Source organism: Stegodyphus dumicola, chromosome 2 (assembly GCF_044657685.1).
Source record: "Stegodyphus dumicola isolate Sdum_Otavi_A_Nest chromosome 2, ASM4465768v1".
Classification (NCBI taxonomy): domain Eukaryota; kingdom Metazoa; phylum Arthropoda; class Arachnida; order Araneae; family Eresidae; genus Stegodyphus; species Stegodyphus dumicola.
In genome coordinates, this window is record NC_140769.1 from 74,226,691 (window position 1) to 74,253,239 (window position 26,549).

General features: G+C 32.2%; 1 protein-coding gene and 1 pseudogene across 2 annotated transcripts in view; both read left to right on the forward strand.

The window, feature by feature from the left end:
* LOC118192827 (uncharacterized) overlaps positions 1-26,549 on the forward strand; it is a 153,519-nt gene that overhangs the window by 30,376 nt on the left and 96,594 nt on the right. The window lies entirely within an intron of this gene.
* Positions 17,938-18,907, forward strand: LOC118192825 (protein lethal(2)essential for life pseudogene; annotated as a pseudogene).

Here is a 26,549-nt window from a genome sequence, read left to right on the forward strand (position 1 = left end):
TTGAACAATTTTTTAGAGACGAAGATATTCAGTTTAAGAAATGAATGAAATAAAGCGGACTTTCAAATTATGACAAGGTTGATCTCGTGACAGTTTCTAAGAGACGCAGCTTTTTTAGAGTAGTTGATAAATCTCATGATAGAATAAAGATGAACATGCTGCTCAGAGGATAAATAAAATTATGTCAAAACAATTTTAAAATTTAACTTTCCATAGGCAAATAAGTCAAATAATTAAATAAAATTCCACCATCATGTAATCAAAATTTTCCGAAGTATCCTTTATTAAATATTTTGGGGATTATAGATAGATATCTTTAAAAAGAGTACACATATTAAATTTCTGAATAAAATTTAAAAGAGATACTTCATAAGCGATATAAAAACTAATTTAGAGGACAATTAACAAAGTAAATTAAAGAGAATTAAAACCACAAAATATCTTTTATGTCAATAGTCTGACAATTTATAATCTCTCAACACCATAATTATGATTTTTGTTTAGGAATTAAAAGAATGATGAGTACAGCTTACTTTTGCCTTTCTTTTCAAAGAATAGTGTTGCAGGAAACGTGTCAAATACTTTTTAACTGACATTTTACTACAAAATTATACAAGAGTTGGACAGAAAGTATTAACAACACATTAAACTGAATCGAATTCAAATTGCTGAAATGCAAACGCATCAGTGACCGAGAGTTAAAATCACTGATTACATCTCATCGAACAGAGCTATATTAAGCACGTCATAGGAAAAGCTTATGGTATCGCCTGTTTGAAAATTACTCTGAACGGCCTCTCAACAAAATGAGACGGATATACTTTTGCGTTATAAGGCCAATTCTATGCTACTCATCTGCAGCCTGGGCGTCAGCCTCAAAGGCTTCAGGTAGTACAGAATAAGATTCTGAGAAGAACCGTAAATGCACATTACCTAATTAGAAACCAACTGATTCATGGCGACCTGCAAATCGAACTTTAGTGGACCACATTAGTAAACTTAATAAGCATTTCCTCAAAACTAGACTTAAATGTGACACTGCAAATTTTTCAAAAATTCTTAGTTACTAAATCCAGAAGATAATTTGATCAGACACATTTGTCACTCACATGCTTAAAGATCACCAATTTGCAACCTAGCTTTGACTAAGCGCCGCCTGAGATAACCACTAACGTTGTAAAAGTCTTACAGTGAAGTCTTACGCCATGAATCAGTTGGTGTTAATAGTCATCCTGGCAGAAGGCATTAATTCTTCCGTATAAAAATATAAATATTAAAATGGGCCTACAAGGCCTGTGTATAAGCATAGATATGTTAATTACACACATTGTATTGTACAAATTACATGTGATACTAGTTAGATACAATCATGACAGTTATGTGCACATTTAAACATTATCTTAATTCATATTTACAATACTTTTATTGAGATAATCAAAGTAAACTTGTAATTCAGTTATACATTGACTGGATTTTCTATGTCATTTTTAACTGCTTTGCAACATTATTTTTAACATGTGTATACAAAATGGATAGTAATAAGCTTACATTACAATAGTTTTTGCTCTTACAGTCCTGTTATTATTCTACGGGGTAAGTTATTTTTCTAATATTGATTTTCAGTTTTTGCAGTACTATCTGGCTTAAACTGGGTAGGGAGTTACGTAACTCAATTTCCTGGTACCTTAGCTAGACAATTTGGTCACTTAACTCTCTACCTAGCTTTACTGATAACGTTTACTTGTTTTCTTGCGCGGCGTGACTTTTGTCTATCATCGCATTCCATTAGATTGCCACATATACAGTAAAGACGACAATGGCCTCCCCAATTTTACCTCCCTTTCTTGACCTCTTGACCGTTCTTGGAGTTTCATCTACTAGCAGATCAAAATCATGTCCCCTCAGTGGTTAATTTTCTCACCTAGCTTCATTATTTCTGTAGTCATTTCTGAGGCAACATAAACAGCTTCATAATCAGTACCAGAATCGGTGAACAGAGCTGGTTCATGAAAATCCTTCCCCCGTGCAAAATGAAATTACCAGCCACTTTCTCCTAAAATGTACTCCGTTTATTTTCCTTTGTTTTTTATTTGTATTATGCATTTATTTTATTTGTGCGATAACTAAAGTTTTGGAGCTCTTTCTCTTTAAAATACAAATTCTACAAGATTTTAACCTTCCTAAATTTACTTTGTTCCTCATTGTAAGCTATATTTTCTTCTCTTTGCTCTTTCTTTCTCACCCATTTTTTTTCTTATACTACGCCAGAATTTTACAGCCTTTTCTTTATAATCCCATGATATATAACTGGTACTTTAAATTTTTCGATATTCATATTTAATTAAAATCTCAAAAATCAGATTTTTCAGTTGCAGTACAATCTTTTAATTTAAAAAAATCTAGAGCTACATGTATTTATACCAAAAAATGAAAATGTAATTTAGATTTAAAAGTCTAAAAATTTTAGATTTAAAAGTCTAAAGTCCTTAAACTTTATGACGCTCAATTTTGTTAATTGTAGCTCCTAAAAATAGAAATATTTACACAAGAATGGCAGTTTACATATAAGTGAACTCGTATGAGGCATCTGAAATAAAGCGTAAAAAATTTGGCTATTATTGACTTGGTCAGACCGCAATATTTTGCAACGCAAAATTTATGCAAATATTTTTTTTTATAATAACTACATGAGTTAGGTTAAAATAACACGCCGAATAATGATTATTGGAGAAGTTAAACAACAAGAATTAGCGTAATATTGATAAATTTTGAAGGACTAGTTTCAATGGTTTAAAGCTTCTTCAGCTGGCTAAGGGCAAATGAATAAGTTAAAATAAGGTGATAAGAATGGCTAGAAAAAGTCAAGTTACTGGCGCCATCTATTGATGAAACAGGAAAACTAAAACATCATTTCCTTAAAGACTGTGGGTAAGGCTGAATTGGAATTAAGGTCATTTAATTAGAACATAAATATTTTCTTGGAATGGGAAACGCCTCTAAAGAATCTAATTGACCAATGAAATATTTTTTTGTTTTGAATAATTTTGGTTGCAGAAAAATGGAAAATTTAATTTTCTGACCAACACTACTGGGCAACAGAGGAATTAAACCACACTAGCAAGGAATCCTGTAAATACCCCTAAAATTCATATCCGGAATAGGATCCTTAAGTATGGAACCGGGAATCTTATTGATAGGAGAAAAAACGGCCCCAAAGTTAAATTTCTGTAAAATACGAGCAATTTTTAGCACTTTGCTTTATTTATCGCACTTTATTCTGCTATATATTATTTTTTAGCATTTATTTTGCTGTCATTCCTTCCCTTCTGTCGATTAACTATAAAAGTAATACTAAGTCTGTAGTTCTAGGTAACAACTTAGATTAATAGCAACCTCTGGCAAAATCTAAAAGGAAATTTGATGATCCACAAAATTTAATCGCCAGCAATGAAATACTAAGCTGCTATTCGGCATGGTACTTCTTACGCCAATCTGAAATTTGAATGATAAAAATAAGTTCAATTTTGAAATTTACGAAAGTATAGGCTATTCTTGTGAAATGTTTCACTTCCTTTTCGGCTTTGATTGATGATGTAGCATTGAGATATTAAGAATGTCAATTTATAGTTTTGCAGTATATGTCACAATAATTCACAATTATAATAATTTCTTAATTATCACAATAATTTCCTATCTCTAAATATTTTTCATTATTATAAGTCAAATTTCCAGTGTAGTTCAATATGATGCCAAAATATTTCTTGTAATTAAATAATTTATTATTAAATAATGTTAATCTTTTAACAGTCTACAGTTATGATTTTTGCATATAAAAGCCGAGGAAAACTTAAAACACATTTATCTCAACTTCATTTTTCGAGTTGTGGTAGTATTGCAACATAATGGTTAAATCATTCATGACTTAAACATTATGTTGTGGAATAACGGAAACGATCATATTAGAGTTATTCTCCGTTTCCTTTTATTTCATTTAATATCTTCTGATCCCTTTATTGAAACATTTTTTAATAATTATTGCTGTAAGTTTCCGAAAATATCAAAATATCAAACGAAGTTCTGATATCATAACGCGAACTAAAATAAAAGAAAATCAAACATACTTTTAACTAAATGAAGGATGAATAACATAAAACATTCATAGAGGTTGATTTAATCTTTGACTCTCCATTCCAAGTAGGTTATCTCTATTGCTTTTGGGTAAATGAATAGGAAATCATTTATTCTTTGTGTATTCTTTGTATTTCGTCTTCGAGTATCTTTTATGAGGACAGAATATTACTGTTTCTTTCCCCTGTGAATGAATTTAACTTTATTTCCTGATATAATTTCTAGCAACAATACAGAAAACGGCAGTGCGTTTAAAATGAAAAATATCATTATGATTTTAGGCTCAACAACTTTCCACAAAATGTCCCTCGAGCACTGCAAGTACAGGAATATTATACAAGAATTCTGGTTTAAAACTAAGCAATAGCTATAAAACGCTAGAAAAATGTTAGATACATTTTTCATGTGCACATAATATTAAAAATTGTCTCAATTAGCTTATTATTATTATTCCCACTGAACCAAGTGGAATTTATGACGTAATTATTATTATTATTAAATGTTGCTTTTTATCATTTTTGAAGAAATTGAGTCTTTCTGATTTTGTTCGATGGTAGTAGTTCTGCTTAGATTTTTCATAACATTGCCAAAACGGTTAGTAGAAATAAGAAGTAGGTACATTCTACTTCTTACTTAATGTATTACCTAAGGATACAGAAGAGGTAAATGCAAGCCTCATTGAAGCTGATATCTATCGCAAATAGAAAACATTTAGGATGAGAAAAATCTTTGATATAATTTTTTCCCTTTACCACATGATGTAAAATAGCCAGTCATGAGAGAACATTAAGGTTACTATCAAAGTAAAGCCAGATACTCCTTAAAACCCTTTGCGACACGCATATTTAAAATATATTTTAATCTTTAAAAAAATGCCTTAGAATAAGTCAGATGGACTTACTTAAGTGCCTTTAAGGCTTGAAAAAAATTCTGCGCTTTTATTTTTTACGGGGGAAGGTGGGATACCGTTTGTCCCAGCATGCAATTAGCACATGTCTTATAGCATATTGTTGTATAGCAGGAAAAAAAAATCATATGTGGAATGAATAAACAAAATAAAGCGTGCATTCTAAAATATTCATAATAAACACACTAAAATGCATTTTGTACTTATTGCATATATGCAATTTTGCATATGCACATTTTGCATATATATATTTAATATTTTTAAATTTTAGGAACAAAAGAAAATATTTTCTTGAATATTATTTTAAGATTAAAATTTGATACTTGTACATATGATACTAAATAAAATATTAAAATTGGCACTTGATTCAAAAACATTTATGTATGATTAAAATTGAAAAAAAGTCATTTTTCATGAAACTTTGAAAAACATGTCGTTTCATTCTTTTGTAAGCATGGAGGCACTTCACATGTTTCACACATCCAAAATGTTCGTCGTTCTTCTTTCGATGTGCTGCAATATGCACATCTTCTCCTGCTCGTTCTCTTTGGCATGTGAATTACATTTTTTAGTCTCTTTTCTGGTTGTACAAACGGGTTTTTAGTTTTTATTTGAACTAGGGATTTCAGTTTTCTTTTCAGCTCTTTTTTGCCTGCAAGTGCCATTAGACCTTCTATAAATGAGAGAAGAAAATCTTTCATTGTTTTTACATCATGATCGGGTTCGCGAACAAACTTTACTATACTCGCATCTAAAAAAAAAAAAAAAAAAAAAAAAAAAAAATCATGTGCCACCATTTCTTGCTTTTGCGGTCTATTTCATATAGTACTTTCAGTTGATCAATCAGTCGACATATCCCATATTCTTATTATATGAAATAATGCTGTTTGGGCACAGTACTTTTTTTGTCTTTCCATCTCATTCTTTTCTATTACTTTCTTTCATTTCAGTTGCCTTTTCCAAGCAAGACAGGATAGAAACAGATCTTTTATCCTTCCATTTTATGCAATAAATTGAATCATCGCTTACAGTGCCACATGCATAGATGGGTCTGTGTCTTTAAAAAGCGAAACAAATTATAACTACTCCCCTTTCTTCTTCAGCAATAAATTCAACCTCAGTTATTCTCTCCTGGATTTCAATTTCATCTGAATCAGAACTTACATCTGAAGCATATGAGTCGCAATCAGATGGCAGTTCAGCAAAAAGATCCAAAGCTTCCTGAGTTGTTAATTTTTTTCTAGACATTTTAGCACATCAGAGCATACAACGGATGTAAAAACGCGCGCAATCACGAAAAAAGTAGATGGAAAGCATCTGTGAAAAAGAAAAGAAAAAATAATCGTGAGTGCTGCCATCTATTGAGCGAAAATTCAAGTGTGTGGTGGGACAAATTTTAACCCACTTATTTCAACTGCAAAATTAATGTTATAAAATATTGAATCCCATAAAGATTTTTGAAAATAAAATACCTTTGAATATTAAAAGAATCATACATATCATAAATTGTATACCAAAATTTATAAACTTAAGCCCTGGTATATAGTAGTAACATCTACTGAGAAAAATAATAACTAAAATAGATTATTTTTAAAAGATTAGAAAATATCTAACGGAAACTGCTAACTGAGAAAATAAATATTAATTAGGTGGGACATATATTGACCCACCATGCCGCAAAGGGTTAAAAACCACACAGATTTTTCGAAGCGTAAAAGTGATTGATTGAGAGAGAAAGAATCTGCAACTTTCTGTAGAAGGGAGAAAAAATACCGAGTATTTTTCTCTTTCAGTATAAAACTAGTAGAAAAGTTGTTCGCAACAGCCAGTTGCTCCAAAGAAGAGAATGTTTGATAATGTTCTAAGACATTACCTGTACAACATAGCATGCCGAAAATCATGCCATTCTTTTTTTCAGTTTCCGAAGTATTTTAGTTATTGGTCTCTGTAAGTTATATCTTTGATCCAGTCCCTATTTCAGGAAAAATGCTATTTACTGCATCATTTAAGGCCTGCACATGCATTCTGCTGTGATTTACTTTTTTTTTAAATAAAATGATTGAGTTTCTAAAATTTACTTACTTGATGGGTTGGAACGATATTCGAGACTGTCACTGTTTCACATATTATATATGTATTATGAACTTATATAAATTCACAAACAGTTGAAGATTATATAATTGCAATTTGAGAGAGAAAAAAATTATTTCTAATTGCATGTGTAACCAAAGTTAAATGTAGAAATCTAAATCAAAAGCAATTACAGCAGCTCTTTCAGCACAAAGTAAAACCAATAGGTAAATATGTAGTGTTATTAGGTTTGGCGGCGACGATATTTATTTTAATTTGGTGTACTTTAAATATACTGGGAGTATTTTAGGACATACTTTAAATTCTTTAATAATGCTCATGCAGTAAGATACAGAATAAATAATGTTTAAAAAATCTTATTATTATTGTTGTTTTCGTTGTTGTTAGCATCATCATCAGCAGCCTCCTTCTCCTCCTCAAAGGGCTATTAGTCTTGAACCCCAATTTTTCGTAGAATAACTTTTATGTTGTATTATTTTTGGTGTTGTTCAAATACAGAGAGGACGTCTTTTAACCAAAAGAATAAATAAATTAAATAAAATTTTTTTGCGTGAAAAAGTTAAGTAATAACATTAAAAGAAAGTTAAGTGACAAAAATAAACGAAATCGGAACAACAAAGAAACATAAAGGAGGAAATACCAAACGACCTAGAAAATAAACAATTCGAAAGTCCAGAAGCAGAAGAGCTGACATCGCGTAGAAAAACAAACCCTTTTTGGCGACATTAAATTCTTAACCACTTCCGATTATTACTATTATTAAATAATAGAGGCACATTTTATGCGTTACGCATTTGTCGGATGTTGCGCAATGCATGGCTTAGATAAGCCATTACTCGCTCTGACAAATACTTACGTCCTAGAAACTGGTAACTGGTTGGTTTGGTTTGGTTTGGTTTATTTGGTAACGGCATAGCACGAGAGGGCCCTCTAGGTAAAGGAAGGGATACGTTCCTGGAGAACTTTCTAGGAGTAACTGGCTTATATCCACGTTAATCATGGGGAGAAACACGAACACGCCCATGCAGCCACCCGGTGGTCGCCTCGAATAGAACCCAAATCGAAATGCTAGTGTTCAGTGACCTCTGAATTCGAAGCAAGTACATTTCTCTCAAGAGGAACAGGAAAAAGGTGAGATGATTATTTACTTCATGTGAAGCCTCGATGGTAGACATTTCCAATCATCCGAAAGTAGTATTAAGATCTAGTGAGAAGAGAGAGCCACATCCATATGAGAGACTGGGAATTACAGAATTCTTTAAAACATGCTACATAAGTAAACTCTAGATTTGACAAAATTCAAATATACCTATGAGGAAAAGAAACACATTGTAAGTGAAAGACAACTAGCCCTCCTACTACACGGCATCCTATAACACGGTTTCGCTATAACACGATTCATAAATTGCGAGAAACCTCTTACAACACGGTTTTCCTATAACACGGTTTCGGTTTAACGCGATAAGAAAATTGTCCAAACAATCCGAAGAAATTTAACGAACTTTGCGCGAAGTTTTTCCATATTGTGCAAAGCACCCATATAGTCATATAACACATAAGAATCCTTGTCTCGTAAGTTCTGACATTGTCTTCCAAGATCCGGTTGCCCGTAAGGATAAATTTCCTCAGAAGAACAAATATCTTTAGATTACCCGTATGAACAAATGTCCTCAGATAACAGTGAAGAAACCTCACTATCGCAGAAGGTGAACAACATGAGGTCATAATACTCGCTCTAAAACGCACAACCTGAATGTTCGGCATCCAAAATTCGAATCCTCGTCTCCATGGCCTGAAAACAAAAGTGTCTCACGCTGCTGGTCGGCAGTCTGCGCCGAGCCACGATGTGTTAAGGAAAATTCTTTTCGTCTTTAAAACATTACAGAAAATGAAATTGGTGGCATATTTCAGTCCCCAAACATGTCCGATAAAGATAAAAAAATAACGCTTAAGAGGAAATTAATTTTATTAGAAGTACAGATACAAATCTTGGACAGTCTTTTAAAAGGAGAAAAGGCATCTCACATTGGAAAATTTTTTAATTGGAATGGTGAAACAGTTCGGACTATTAAGAAAAATGAAAAAGAAATTAAAAGTACAGTTATTGCAGGATCTTTGACATAAGCAAAACGTACACTTCGCCCCCCGGTGGGGGCGGGAGCCAATAATTGAGAAGATGGCACTCAGCATTTGTACTGATGATAACTTTCAAAAAAGAATTTCGTTGGATGGTAATATCATTAAACAAAAAGCACTCAAAATTTTCAAGCACCTCAAAGAACATGGAGAACCGTCTGTCAACCCAGATTTTCTTTTGTAAAGATTCGTTCTTTACTTTACCTTTTGGCAAAGTAAAGAACCAACTGGTAAGTAAAGGTAAGTAAAGGTTGGTTCGAAAATTTCAAAAAGCATTTTTCAATTCACAGCATAAGAATTCAAGGAGAATCTGCATTGGCTGATTATGAAGGTGTTAGAACGTTTCCTGAAAAATTTCAAAGTATTATAGAAGAACAAGGATACACAGCAGTTCAAGTTTTCGATGCCGACTAAACTGGACTTTGGTAGAACAAAAATGCCCAGTAGAAACTTTATATCGGAAAATGAAAAAAACTGTATACTGATTTAAAGTATCTAAAAGTTTTCTAACGCTATTTTTGTGCAGTATGCCTTTATGACAAAACCCTTGTTAGTTTATAGATCTTTAAATCCTCGTGCACTTAAATGTGTAAATAAAAGCACCTTACCGGTATATTGGAAAGCAAATCCAAGCTGGAATGTATTTAAAGATTGGTTTTTAAATTGTTTTATACCAGACGCTGAACGTTATTTAAGGCAAAAAAATTCGAGCTTCGAAGCGGTTATTACTATTAGATAATGCTCCATGTCACCTACAAGATTTGAATCATCCCAATGTCAAAATACTGTTCCTACCACCTAACACTACTTCTTTACTCCAACCATATTGGATTAAGATATTTATACCTTTAAAACATATTACATAAGAAGAGCATTACAGTATGCTTTAGACTTCAAAATCGATTAATGTAATGGAAGCTTGGATGACATTTTCAATAAAGAACTGAATCGGCATCGTATCTTTGTCGCTGAAAGAACTGAAAGCATCAACGTTAAATGCATGCTATGTTAGAAGATATGGCCCTTTTCAGTTGAAATAGAAAACTGCGTGAATCGTCAGAAAATGAAATTGGTGGTATATTTGAACTTGCTAAATCAATCGGAGGCGAAGGTTTTGTGAATATGGCTATTGAGGACGTTCAAGATCTATTAGCGGAAGAAGAAATTGACGAAGATTTGATGGAAATGGCATCTAAAGCTGTAAATCAAATCGATTCTGAGGACACTACGGCTGATGAAAATTGTGAAGTTAATAATTTAACATTCAAAAACTTAAAAGCAGGGCTACGCTTAGCTGAAAATCTTTTCAAAAAATTAAAAGCAGGGCTACGCTTAGCTGAAAATCTCGAGTTATTTTTCTTGAGTGCAGACCCTTTCGGTGAAATAAGCCAAAAATTCAAAAGGGAGCTGGAGAACTGTCCAGGTCTATATTGAGAAATTTAAAATGACCCGGTAAGAACTAGTAAGCGAAGTAAAATTACAAATTTTTTAAAGAGGGAAGAAAATGCCAGAACTTTAAATGAAGAAAGAAATTCTGAAAGTGAAAGCGATCTCATTCCACCGAAAAAACGTTCTCTGTTAATTATAGAGCAATGAAAACGAAGAAATTTATTAAACTAAAGTTGCGTTAAATTAAAGTATGTAATATTTTTTGTACATACATATATATTTTTAACAAAAATTAAGTTGTTTATGTATAATTTTAAAAATATTTGTTTTTAATAAGTTTTCGGAATGTAGCCCCACTTTTTATACTGCCTCTGGGTCTCATGCAACAAGGTTTCACACAATACGACATTTTCTAGGAATATATCTACCGTGTTATACGAGGGTTACGTGTATATATATATATCCGAATAAGTATTTAAAATTATGTCGAAGAAGTAATGACAATGTCTGAGGTGACGATGTTTTGATGCCCATTTACTTGGTAGTAAATGGGCAGCAAATGCCCTAATGAATCTATCTTCATGCGGAATCTCATACCTGAGCCCAGAAGAATAATTCACCTTCGAGCATTAGACAGTCTTACAGAATGATTTCATTGCACTTTTGATGATGCAAAGCAATGAGGAGAATTTTAAAGTCCCTATACAATCAGTTGTTTATTATATATCTTTATGGGCGTTCCTGGCTATCTGCAAAATTTATTTTAGATAACTTGAAGTTTTGCAATATGTGTAGGAGAGGCTGCTACCCAGGCTGAGAAGGCATAGCAAATAACTATCAGTATCATTGCCGTACAAAAGAGTTCTTGTTTCTTGTTTTCTTGAGATCTAAATTAACCCATATCACACCAAGAATTGAACAAATTAAAATTTTTTTATAAATTCTTAAATATGTGTTTCTTTATGTTCTTTCTGAGTCCATGTACACTCATAAAACCAAAACATTAACCAAATTTTTATTAGTTTGATCAATACAGCCTGTCCTAAAAATAGGACAATGATATTATCCACTGCTAATTATTCTTACGTAGGTAGAATGGGAGAAAGTAATCTAACGTTACACTTTTACACATAATTGCTGGTTTTGTTGCACAGATCTTTAGTTGGTATCTTCTTTGTCTATTTTCTGGGATTTTCGCAATAACATGTTCCTTTTGAAGCTTTAGAAAATTTCCATTAACTTGTTGAACACCCAATTTTCTGCAAGATGGATTTCATGGAGTAGAAAGACCCAAATAGGCAACTGGTATGTATACCCAAATAAGCAACTGGTAACCTTCGAAAATCAAGCAGGTTTGCACTATCATCACTAAATGAGTGTTTGAGCTTCCATGAAGCAACTAGTGCTGTCTCACTGAGGAAAAGCCTTCGGAATACGTTCGAACTTGGGTTCACATTTTAACCCTTTGGGATTTACATCATGTTCGTTGTTATTTGAAACTAAAATTTCAATAGTGCCCGCAAACTCTTTAGGACTTACTTCATCACATATTATTTCTTCCCTCTCTCTTGTAGATAAATCATCAATCCTCTCTGTGTTTGCCATTGCATCAAGATCCGGAGGAAAAATCACTATTTCATTGTTTATGTCGACTGAATCACTATCATCGGCATCCCACAAAAATCCAAGCAGCGCTTCCAGCGCAGTTAAAAGTTCAGACACGCACCTGCCAGCTAGACTAAATAGCCTGGCTTAGTTGTAGAACAGTAATATTTGGAATGTAACAGAGAAAGAAAGAATTATCTCCATAACAAACTAATGGGATATATGTAGTAGTGGATTTTACGTTCGTCCCCCAAATAGCACACGACGTTGCAAAATGGCCGTGGTAACTTTTACGACATCTTTACAACGCTGCAAAGACGCAAAATATTTGCCGTTGCATCTTGGCAATTTGTCGATGTTGGTGAAGCGTCATGATATGACCGCTTTTAGACGTGGTAATTTTAGCATTTTTTTCATAGTTTATCAGAGTTACTTTTAGAATGAAAAGAGACTAAATCTGCCCTTTCAAGAATCTAAACTCCGCATAAGATTTAATTTGCAATGTTTCATTACTTTATTTCATCTAAGTATATTAACCTAAGGTAGATTCATCTAATGAAATATAAATTTAATATAAATACTTTTGATTGATTAAATTTAATTAGTACTAAAAATACGTGCTAAATTATTGTTTAAAATTTTGTTAAAATAATTAATACTTCAAATATTTTTTGTAACTATTATAGCAAAATATTTAAAAATGAAACTAATCTGTAAAGTAAGTTATTAAGTTATGCATTTAATATATTTTTAAAAATCGTATTTCCGAAATCAAAGCAAATCACATGTTAGCAATTATTTCACGACTGAAATATGACTTTATTTATTATTTTTGAAGAAGGGCGAATTTATTTGAATTAATATGGTGACATAATATGACACATTTTACCGCATACAATGCAAAAAGCACAATTTTCGAGAAGATATGATTGTGCGTGAATATGTATTCAAGGATACAAATGAGGCGATTTTAATAATTCCGAGAAAACGTCCAATATTAAAAGACGATGCCTATCCATGCATATTTAAAGGCTGTCCAATATATCTGCAGGAAAACTCACCGACAGTCAGGAGAAGAAGAACGAAAAAATTAATGGAAAAAGGGAAAAAAATATTAACAATTTTCATGGAAAACGACAAAATTAATGGATTTGATAAATTACTAATAAATGTTGACATAAAAATTAGAAAAACTGTGAACAAAAATACGAAATTTATTACCTATAAAAATTCTGATGAACTGTTTGTTATGTTTTTACGTTTTTGTCCATCTCCATACATTCAAAAATGCTTGTTTAATCTTGTACGGTACACTCGGGAATTTGCGACATTGACATTACAAATGTTTTAGCGAGCGCAATAAATATCTTTTTGTAAATATAATCTTGTGAATATTGTTCGTAATTCTATTCAGTTGAAATAATTCTTCTAGGTCATTTTAAAAAGATTCTATTAAATTATCAGAAGAACCGTCGAAAGGTTAAATCGCGGAAAGTTATGCTGCATTGCTCTTCAACCGATGACATTCCACGTACATTATTTACAGTTGCTTATATAAACGAACATATCGAAGTTTGCGCACTTTGGCTAGCTGCCAAAAGTTGTTAATTGCGCGAATACTTGAGATTCCAGCAGTTCTTTCAAGTAATTTGGTAAAGATGCCATCTGTAAGGCATTTGAAAAGACTGACTTCATGTTTGAAATTGAATCAAGCAATGACTGATGTAAATAATATTGATTATATTAAAAGCAAATGTAAGGCACTGTCAATCAAAGAACGCACTGTGAATTTTCTCATTGTTCTGTCCCCATCTACTTACTTCAACTGCAATCAGCGAGTGAAGTTGCATTGCTGTGAGCTCCTGTTTGGAAGCCTCTGAATTGAGAAGAAATCATTGTGAGAATGCGGAATTTATGCTTATTTTGTTTGTAAATATCTGCTCTACAAGAAGACACCAAAATTTTGGATTCATCATTTAGAAAATATCGGATGCAGTGTGCTTGCTAGAATGCTAATCGTGAATAGAGTGTTCGTGAAATGGTGTTCTCTTTTGGTGTTTTACGTGTTTCCGGTGATTAAAAAATTATATAGTGGTGTTCTCCAATCTTCTGTGGTTCCAGCGGTGCAATATTTGGATACCCCGATTAGCGCTGTGTTTTGGTTAAAACGTCCTAAGTGCTATATCGTATATCATTCATATTAATTGATTATTGTGTTCATAGTACTCAGAATTAATTCATATAAAACCAAAAATAACATACAACGGTAAAGCACTTTCTGGTTTTGCTGAAAATGCAATCAATGCAAAAGCAGCAACAATTCAAGCTGTTTTAATATGTTCATTATTTTCAAAATACAAAGAAATTATTGCACTGGTACCAACCCTCTGAGCGGTACAGGATTTTAGATCCATCATGAAGACTAGTACTTAAACAGCATTTATTAATTGAGTTTTTATAATAACTTATTTTAGTCTGTATTTTCATAAACTTACATTCATTAAAATGATATTTACATTATTAAAGAAAGTAAGAAAGCAAAATATTTTAAACTAGCAGCTTCGCTGCCAGCCTTCGTCTGGCTTTTAAATGTACCGGAAAAATGGCTGAAGGGAACACCAAACGTTAAATTTAAAAACTGCTTAGAATTTTACTCTGCAGAACAACTACATAAAAAAGTTATTACGTATAACAAAATTACAATGAAATAAGCAATATCCCTTAATACAAATATTAATTATCCTAATAAATAAATTATTCAACTTCCCTTTGCAAAATCTTAAGAACTCAAATGGTATAAAGGAGGTTAAGAACTTTGTTTGCTAAAAAAATCACTCAAAACTTTTCAATATCTGAAAAACAGTGAAATGAGCAATAAATAACATAAAAGAATACAAAAAACAAAACATTCTGAAAAGCAAAGTATAATTAATGATATTTTATCTTATATTTTCAAGAGAAAAAAATTACGATGAAATAAGCTATATCCTTTAATACAAAGATTAATTATCCTAATAAAAAAATTAACCAACTTTCCGTTGAAGAAAAAAAATCATGTAAAACTTTTCAATATCTTACAAATAGTGGAATAAGCAAAAATAACATGAAAGGAACTCAAAAAACAAAAAATTCCGCCCAGAACTTTACTCTACAGAACAACTTTATATAAAAAAAAAAAAAAAAAAAAGTCAATAAAAATCTATTATATAAAAAAATGGCAATGAAATATGCCAATCTCTAAAAAACAGTGACATAAGAAATACGATGAAAAATTGTTACCAAACCCATATTTCTAAAAGAATGAAACTATTCAAAATGATGCGATTTCATCAAAAATCTATCAACAACAATAAGAAAGGAAAATTGTTGCCAAAATCACATTTTTAAAGATGTGAGATGTGAGACGTGTACTCGGAAGCTTCATTTAAAAATTGTTTTAAAAATACAAAATATTATCATTTTTCCAAAATTCTGTTTGCAAAAGCAGTTGCAAGGATGAAAGTTTAACTTGTCCAAAAAACAAAGAAAAATAAACTGTACATTTTTCAAAATAAACTTTTTAAAAAAAATCCCGTTGAAAAGGTGTTAAACTCACTTTGTTAAATAAATTCGTATTTAATCTATTTATTGAAACACGAAATTTATTTTAAGTTGGTTTAAGTTAAGTTGTTTTAAGAAATTTATGTTAAGTTGGTTTTTTAAGGAAGTTGGTTTAAGTTCGTAAAATAGCTAAGAGCCTACGTTTCATAACGATGTGAAAATGGAGTGTGTAAAGTAAAATCTCGCTTTTCTATAGCTCATTATGCCTCAAAATGAGGCGATTTCGTCACAAAATATAAAATAAAAAAAAATCGAATTAGAATTTTGAAAAAATCGCTTCGAGGTGCACTGGCTCTTGTCTAGATGCACCTATGTACCAAATTTCGTAGCCGTGGGTCTATCAGCTTACGCGCAGCGCGAACGAAAGACACACACACTGACACACAGACAAACTCTTTCTTTTATTATATGTAGAGATTATCAGTTAATACATGCCAAGTAGCAAAATTTCTGATGACCGGATAAACCCGGTCATAACGCTCAGAGGGTTAATATGACTGCTGAAGATGAATTAGATATATGCAATTAGATATATACAAGAAGCAATGCTTTAAAACTGATAATAATGCATATTCTATAGTATGTTGTCTTTTGTATAGTATGCAGAAAAGGTTAATGATTTTAAACGGTGTATGAAATGTATCATCGAAAACATACTGTTAAGGAAACATTAGCATTACTATGAAATATTGTAATCAATAATTATGTGATATTTAAGTGTGTAATATTAAAAAACACTAAATATTTTTATTGATTTATTTTTTATATTTATTAACTACTTTATACATTCTTTCATTTGCATATCTTGGAGATGATCGCATTTGTTAACTACTCTATACAGTCTTTCATTTGCATATTTTAGTGCCCACCAGCGGCTGAGCGGTAAAGTCGCTGAACACTGGTAGTTCGGTCCGAGGTTCGAATCCCGCGAAAGGGCTGGCTGCATGGGTGTTTTCGTTGTTTTCCCCATGTGTAACGTGGATACGAGACAGGTTTCCTTAGAAAGTCCTCCACGAAGGCATCCCTCTCCGTAGGCAGATAGCCCTTGAGGCTTTGCCATAATCACACACACACACAGACATTTGCGTATTTTGGAGATATAGAAATTAATGGTTATAATTTTTACTATGAAACACAAATAAATTTATATTTTTATTCAGGTAAAATACTGATTATGTTACCTTAAGAACCGCTTCCTAATTTATTCTGACAGGGAAAATTTTCTATGTCTCTGAGATTTAAAAGAAATAAATGTGATAATGCGGTTATAATCAGAAACGCTCTTTTTTTATCCACATATATATCTTTACTTTTATTTATGTTTGATTGACTTTTATTTACTTAAAAACCTACTATTAATGTTATATATTTAAAATAACCACTTTCATAATTACTCTCACTTACATAATATAAGGAATGCAAAGATTTTTTTAAGAATGTATATATTCAAAAAATGCAATTATGTTAACCTTCCCGTTCCTCTCTTGCTCGTCATAAATTCGTCTTCTATAGTGAAAGAAGAAAAGCGACTTTTCTTTTATGAAATAGTTTTTAATTTTCAGCAGTAGAGGTAGAAGTAGAATTTTGGGCAACTCTAAAATTTACCGCGAATCAGTAGGCTAACAGTAAATGTTTGTTTTTAGTTAACAATTAATAATAAAATACGCACAATTTCCTTTTTACAAACTAATCTTCCCTTTAGTTATATTTGGTAATGCTTACTGTAACAAAACATTTTAGCAGTAAGCATAAAATAGCATAATTTCACAATTTCTTATTTTGTATATATTGTTAGATTAACAAATATTATCTATCGATAATAAATGTTAAAACGAATGTATTACTGCTGTGGAATTTAATATGAATAAACACAGGCTATGCATTGCAAAAATATATAAAATAAATTTTTGAATAAATCTTTTTCAGTTTTTCTACGTGAGCTGTAATTTATGTTTTGGAAAGAGAAATATTTGCATAAAATTTGAAAGAAGTATTTTCAAAATGTAATTATAGCCGCCAATACTTCGCCAAATAAAAATATAATACTAAGGAAGCATTTAACATCACTTACCCAAATTGGAAGCGATAAGTGAAAAAAAACTAAGTATTCTGCTAGAGCGGGAAATAGAAGAAGAGCGGTATAAATACAGGCGCTCAAGAAATGTCAGCCCCTTACCAGTGGTGAGTCCGGAAGCATTGTGAGCCTGTTATTTAACAAGTATTCTTTGTGCTCCTGAAAGTTCTTGTCAACCATGTCTCTCCAGTCTGTTCTTCCGCTGTTGTTTCAAAGAGGTTGGTGGGATATCTTTGATTATCCTCAATGTATAATGGATCAGTGTTTTGGAAATGAATTGCATGAAAATGACCTTCTACCATCTTTTCCTACCTACCGTGGAACGCTCGTGAGATCTCGTACGCAAGCTAATATTGATGCATCTGGAAAGTCTATGGTCAAGAAAGACGGCAACCACTTTGAAGTCGCTTTAGATGTTAGTCAGTTCAAACCGGAAGACCTGGAAGTGAAAATTGTCGGTAACTTTGTTGTCATCCACGGCAAGCACAATGAAAAAAATGACGAAAATGCATTGGTTTCTAGAGAATTCAAGCGTCGTTACATGTTACCTCGAAATTGCGAAACGGATATGATAACGCCAAGTCTCGGCTCTGATGGGATTTTAAAAATCAGAGTTCCAAAGAAAGTTATTCAAGAATCTAAAGATGAAAGAATAGTACCTATTTCTAAAGAAGAACCTAAGTCCGTTGAATATAGGAAAACATCTTCTCAAGAGGAAATTACTACAAAGACCTCAGAATGAACAGTGTCTTAATTCTGTAAGTTTTCTCTACTGGCTCTTTAGTACAAGTTGTCTGCTTAACGTGCTATTGTCTTCCCTCCTACTCAGAGACTTTAAACTACCTGAATTCCAAGTTGAATAACTACTAATATGCAATTGAGTTAAAATTGCTTTCTCTTTGAATTTATTTGTTAAAATAAGTTTAATATTCAAGTTGTGTGAAATGGAAGCAAAATAAAACTTTGAATCCTCTGTATTTAAAAGTGTATTACTTTAAACACTAAGAATTGGTATCTGATCAATCACTTGAATTTGAATTGATCAGTCGTGCAAGAGGGAACTAACTGTTTGAGACGAAATTTTTACATTACTTCCCATTGTCAAAAGGTAGTAAATTAAATCTAAAATGTTTCTATGCATGAATTTCTATCTTTATTAAGTTTTAAGCTAAACGGTTAAGGAACTAAATTTCTTGATGTTCATTAATAATAGACAAAAGCATATGCTATGTGTAAACTTTAACATTTCCTTTGAAGTTCAGGCAATATATAGCAAAAGTAATCCGTATTGAAGTAGCGCAGTTTTGCTTAAATCAAAATATTAAATGATATAGTAACGCTTCTTAACTTTCCAATAGCACTTCAGAAATGAAATTTCGGAATGTATCAAATATTCATAACCCACTGGCTCAGTAAGTTACAACTATAGTTCCAAAACGTAGCCACTTTTGTCATGAGGAAAATCTGACTGGAAGCGTTTTCAAGTAATCATGAACTCCGAGGTGTGAATTGACTAACCGCTGGTTGTTGAAAGAACTTTAAGCTTAAAGTAATGTAGTCATTCGTATTCGAATCACTTTTAATTCTGCTGTAGGTCAATGTTAAAAGCGAAATTTGATCTTTTCCTTTACAGGACAACAAGCAACTAGCTCTAGCAACAAGCAACTAGTATTATTAGTCGTATTTTATTTCATTCTTCTATGAAGTCGTGTGAAAACGCTGAAAAAGACTAACACACATGCGTTAACAGATCTTAACCGACATTATTGCTTATTCGCCAACTTTATATTAGTTTTCTATTCTCTTGTAAATGTTTTCTTGTTTCTAAGTTTAAAGTTAAAAAAATTTAAAGTGATTCATTTTATTTCTTTGGTTATTAAAAATTACTTTTATGTTTAGGGAAACTTTTACTACACATTAACCCTGTAACGGAAAAAATAACAAAATTTGCTATCTGAAATGTTCTTGATTTTGCTTTACCAAATGCGGTATAATTCTTATTTAATGGGCTAAATGAATACTGTGTTGGCATCATCGAGCCAAAAATATTTTGTAAGTACCTTGCTTCCTACGTCTAAATATTTTTTAACTTTCAAAGTTTTATATGCTTAATTAAAGCGGGGGCTAAAGTACTTAAGAAATTTCATGGCATCAAGTAGTAATTATTGTATTTTCCATAAAATATTGTAGAAAGAAATATAAAACATATAAAACCAGTTTTCTTTTAATGAACAGAAAAAAATTTTACTCCGCTTTAACTATTCCTACTATTTCGCGTAAGTTTCTTCTCGTAAATTTGCAGTATAATCGAATAATTGCCTGAACTTCTGCACAAACTGGTGATTAGACAATGACTCCTCAGAGGAAACTGGTTTTAAATGGTACAGTTTTTTGAATAATACTGTGTCTATTTGTGAATAAAGCTGGCTGAACATGATCATGCAACATAAATTCTAATTTCAGATAACGTCAACTAAGAACTAAGCTGTACTAAATAAGAACTAGATAATAGCAATTCCTGCGTTTAAAATTAATGTATGCAAAACAGAAGGGCTTTTCGTTAAAGCTCTTCTCAAAACATTTGACACGTTCAAGTGCACGTATAATTATGTAGCATTATCAGGGAAACTATGAAAGATAATCATAAGGAATTCTTTTTTTAAAAAAAAATTGAATAGTACTCGTACAACATATTTCTAAAAGTGCTTATTTAGGATATAATGTTGATGTAACTTACCGCCATACTCTAGTAGCCGCAGTGTTCCTCACCAAGCAAATCGAAAACTACTGAAACTTACTCGTGAGGGGGATTTTTCACTGTAAAAAGACTAAATAAAAATCTTTGAAAACGAGACTGATTTTTCAGTCTAAAATAAGCGAAAAAGGTTTTCAAAATATGTATTACAAACATTCGTTTACTTCGTATAGCAAAAGGGAAAAAAAAAAACTAGGTGACGTTTTACAAGTAAGAAATTTTCCAGTATATCTTTCTGAATTTTAATTGCACAATAAGCAGATTAGAATGGATTAGACTGGATGAGGAAGATTTCAGGGTTATATGTTTACGAGGAGGGCATGACTTTCTAGGCGAATTTTTAAGGGAAACTGGCTCGTAGTCAGGATACTCTTGCAGATAATCAGTCTTATGCAGACAGCCTGTTCACCGGGATTTGAATCTCGGGTCCCCAAATCGTAAGCGGAAGGAAGAGTAAAAAAAAGTCTGGGTACTTTTCAGACTTTGTATAACTAAGCTGAAAATACTTATTGGTCTTTAAACAACAATGGAGGAACTCTACTACACAATGAGCTAAATTTCTTGTTTCTAATAAAAGGCTTACCTGTCAGATGTAAACTTTCTGAATATTTTTGGATTGGATTTAGTCTAGCATATGTGTAGCTTTGCTATAATCTTTCCCCTTATAGCATATGTGGGCTATAAGGGGAAAGATGGCCTTTCTGTATCTTCTCTAAGAGAAATTGCCTTTTATACTCGTTAGATGAGGGAGAAAACACAAAAATCAACCATGCAGCTACCCCTTCGTTGCGATTCGAACCCCAGGCCGAAATACCATTGGTGAGCGACACTCAGCCGCTGGTGTGTGCGGAGATCAGCAAAAATGGAGGATTAAAATACAACGTGGTACAGATCGTGATCACTTAATTTCTGGAAGTTTTAAGGAGGCAGAGATAAGCTGCAAAGACTAGAAGTCTACATACTTAATCTTAGCCACAAAGGCCGAGAAGCGAAGTCTAATGTTATTTATAATGCGAATGCCGAACGATATCAGCCGGATGTAAGAGGTTAAGTCAATTAAGACAACAGAACTCGAGGGCTAACTGCCTATAGTGTAGAGATGCCTTCGTGGAGGACTTTTTACGAGAACTGCCTCGTATACACGTTACACATGAGGAAAAATACGAAAACCAACCATGCAGCCAGCCCGTTTGCGGGATTCAATCCCAGATCTAAATACAGGGTTCAACCATTTTATCGCTCTACCGCTGGTGGGGGGTGATGAGCAATATGGGGAAATAAATTGCAACCGGGTATAACTCGTCATCACTTAACTTGTCGGAATTTTAGGGACTCTGAGATAAGCTTTAAACAATAGAAGTTTGTCTGTTATTTTCAGTGCGAATGCCGAACAATACCCGCCGAAAGTATAAGATTTCGAAACCGAAAGGTATCCAGTAGATTGTTCGTGGTATATTGGCGAGTCTGAATAACTAGCACACCGATTAATTAACCAACGAACAATATCCGAAAAATGTTAATAAACACTAACTGGAACCTATGTATCCATTAATGGGTCTGTACCCATTAATTTAATATATCAAATTAAAATTGAAAATTCGGTAAAATTTGAGCGATAGCGAGAGAAATGTGCAAAAATTGTGATAACAGCTTTAAAATGAAATCCATGCACTTGAGTTTCATTCATCTATTTTAAAATCGGGGAAATAAACACGTATAGTATAAAATATTGTCAGATTGTTTTTTTAAGTTAAGAGTTAGCTTATGTCGCCTTGTTTTAAAAATAGAATGCAGTATTTGAAACGGGTAGCTGAAATTGCCGATCATTTGATGTGGAAACAAAGTTGTTTGCTTACCATTATAAAACTGGAAAAAAAATTTTTCAAATGTTCAAGTTCATAACATACCATTTTTAGCAACCACGAGGGTTAAAGAAAGCAATATAAAACTCGACTATTAGTAAAATACAAAGTAATGTTAAGCAAAGGAAACTATTTAAATCCGTTGGAGAATAAATTATTTATTTGAAAGTCCAGAAATAATGCACTTATAATACCTTTTTAAGCCTGCATTCGAAAACTTTGATTTTTTTAAATTCTATAATTGGAAAATTAAATATCAAATATATATATATATATATATATATAATTGGTATTTGGTATATAACATTATATATGTTTCCCAAACAGATATACCTTCGTTAAATATAGCATGAATATAAGATTGTTTTCTTCAGAAAATCCTCCTCGAAACCATGCTTACTTCTTACGCAATTAGCCCTCACGTGCTTTACCAAAACTGATTAACCCTTTGACTACTAGCGGGAGATGCATGTCCCAATGAAAGTTCAAAAATTACTGCTGGGTTAAAAGTTACTTAGAATCTCCTGAATGCTCGAAATTGTCTTCCAATAGTTGTAAAATCAAGACTTCCCTATGCACACAAATGAACATACAGAAAAGAACACAAATGAACAACTATGCACACAAATGAACATATAGAAAAGAACACAAATGAATAACTATGCACACAAATGAACATAGAGAAAATAACACAAATGAATAACTATGCACACAAATGAACATACAGAAAATAACACAAATGAATAACTATGCACACAAATGAACAACTATGCACACAAATGAACATACAGAAAAGAAAACAAATGAACAACTATGCACACAAATGAACATACAGAAAAGAAAACAAATGAACAACTATGCACACAAATGAACATACAGAAAAGAAAACAATTGAACAACTATGCACACAAATGAACATACAGAAAAGAAAACAAATGAACAACTATGCACACAAATGAACATAAAGAAAAGAAAACAAATGAACATGCAGAAAAGAAAACGAACACACAAAAAAGAAAACAAATGAACAACTATGTACACAAATGAACAACTATGTACACTAATGAACAACTATGTACACTAATGAACATGCAGAAAAGAACAAATATGAGGTGCCCAATGTCTAATGTTGGGTTAAGCAAAGAATGCTTTATCTTGTGCCATACGATGTAAAATCTGTTTCATACAACAAAGTTTACCAGAATAGTAGGTGTGCTTATAGCAATTCGATCGTTACGTGTGGGACATATGTATACCCCACCATTAACTACGGCTGGGACATGTAGCTTGAAAACCGTTTATTAAAAAAAAAATCCCAAGTGCTAAATGTACCTTATTTATGGCATATTTTGGATAGAAAACAGTAATTGTTTTTTAAATTCCTGTGTCAAAAGGTTAAGCAACCAAGCATCGATGAATGTGGTAATATGAGCCGAGTAGTTAAAAGCAATGCATCGTAATCTTCAAAGATAATTGCGGAAGACATGGACGTTGTCCACAAAAATATTTTGTGTTTTGTAAAAATTTGCTATTCATCGAAAGTTATATATTTAACTTGAGCTGATAAAATTACAGTTCACAGAAATGAGCTGAAATCCCAAGTATTGCATCCCTCTGTAAATATGGGGGTAAAGACATTATATGCACTCCATGTCTTTACGAAATAAAGTTTTTTTTTTTTAATTCTACAAAGAAATGGTGATGTTTATTCACGAGATTTTAACAATTTTCTATGCTAGCGAGATAGTGACCTAATATGTTTTCACGTATGCACACGTAATTTTTGCTAGCTCATAAGATGTGTATAATATTGAAATAAGTTATTAGAAACCGGAGTAAGAATAAGAAACATATCAAAGAAAACTATTCTAAAAAATCTTTCCGGTAGAGAAGCTGAGAAATCACTTAATGTTACTAGAAAAACTATTTAAATCAATGTCAAAATATCTACAATGTGTTAAAAGTGACTATCTACAATGTGTTATAGAATGGATATTCTGCTAACTATTAAAACCGAGTTATTATTTTTAATATAAGCGTTTACTCATAAATGCGTAAAAGTTTGAAGCTTTAAAACGAATTTCTTTCGTAATTGAATTTTAATTTTATTCAACTGTAAAGATTCTGTTTCAAGACTAGTATCTTAAAAGTATTTCAAGCTTTCTAATGGCAGTCTTCTTGCAAATGTTAAAATCTAAAGCTTTCAGAATTCAATTAGATTTCTTTTTTATTTATATATTTAATACTACGCCGCTTGCATGACTAAGATTATTACTTTTAAATCGCATGGTTTGTTAATTTATAGCAGAATAAATTTGAAAGAAAAATTATCTTGCGCTTTGCTGAACAGCAACCAACTCGCGTAGAACATAAAAATAATTTAATTCGGGCAGTCGCATCATATTTCTTTCAAATCGTTGAGCTTGTTGATTAAATTCTAAAGATAAATAAATAGATTGCCTTTTCCGGATGCTAGCACTCTTCCTTATACATCTCCGCTTTTCTGATTAAGTTAGAAACATAAATTTCTTACGCTTTGCTGAGAGAGAGCGCAAAGCTTTTAAATTGTTGATCTTGTTAATCAAAAGTTCAACAAATTACGAATATACGAAAATACGAAATAAATTTGGTGGCACCCAAGTGCCACCGTTTTCCAAATTGCGAGGAACATGCATTCATAAAGATTCTTTATTATTTAATGCAATGAATTCACAAAAGCTTTTTTCTTTAATTCAAAAGTTTTATTACTTTAGACTTTTTTGTTTACATTGTTATTAAATCTTTGGTCTTCAAGGTTATCCTTTGCAGTTTTGTTGCTTTTTAACGTCTGAGTGTTATAGCTGTGGAGTTCTGGACTAATATTTTGCTTTTTTCCCCCCATTATTTTGTACATTTCATGTTTTATTTGCCACGGATCATATTCTCTAAATAGGTCATGTAACATTCCCCTTTACTTTTTTGGAGCTGCCTAACAATCGCCGAGTGGTTAAAACTTCTGAATGCTGGGAGTTGACCTGGGTTCGGTCCCAAGCGATCCGACTTGCTGTATGGTTGCTTTTCGTGGTTTTCTCCATATGTAACGTAAATATGAGCCAGTTTCCTAGGTCCTCGACAAAAACAACCCATCCCTTAAGCAGATAGCCCTTGTGTTCTTTGCCATATTCAAAATAACCATCTCTGGAAGCACCACCAGTGGCCGAAGACCATTCAGCGGTAGCAGTGGAACCCGAGTTCTAGCCTTGATGAACAGGCCAGCTGCTTGAATGGTTTTCGCAAATTTTTCCCATGTTTTATGGGAATACGAGCCAGTTTCCTTTACAACGTCCCCCACGAATGCCACTTGTCTTTCCTTAGGCAGATAGCCCTTGTGTGTTTTGCTGTAACTAACTTAACCTAAACCATTTCGGACTTTTTCGGCTCGCACCAGTCTCTCTCTCTTCTTCTTCTTCTTCTTTTTTTTTTTTTTTTTAATTTTACATGCTTTTTTGATACTTCCAGTGAGAAAGTGTACTACTTCCGTCATCATGTCATTTCGACGGCAGTAATATTAAATAAATAAGAATAAATATAATTTAAGTTAGGCATTTCAATAAACAAAGAACGAAATAAAATCACACGCTTCGAAACCATTTATTGATGAGTTTGAAAACAAGAGCCGTGTTTTGAAAAATAAGAACATCACATTTAATTGAAGTCAGCATTTGCTCATGCATTTTTCTGAAGAAAATTCTTTGACTCTTGTAATATACATTACTTGTATACTCTTGTGTACATTACTTATACATCACATTACTTATATACTGTATATTACTTATACATTGCCTTATATACTGTACATTATATACTCTTGTATACATTATATAAAATTCCTTTTTTATATCTTTCATACTAACAGGCCCACCTGTAAGTCTAATAGTTACGACCACTGAACGCTGGTAGCTAGACCAGGTTTAAGTCATACTGAACTTGCTGGCTGCATGAGTGTATTCATAGTTTTTCTCA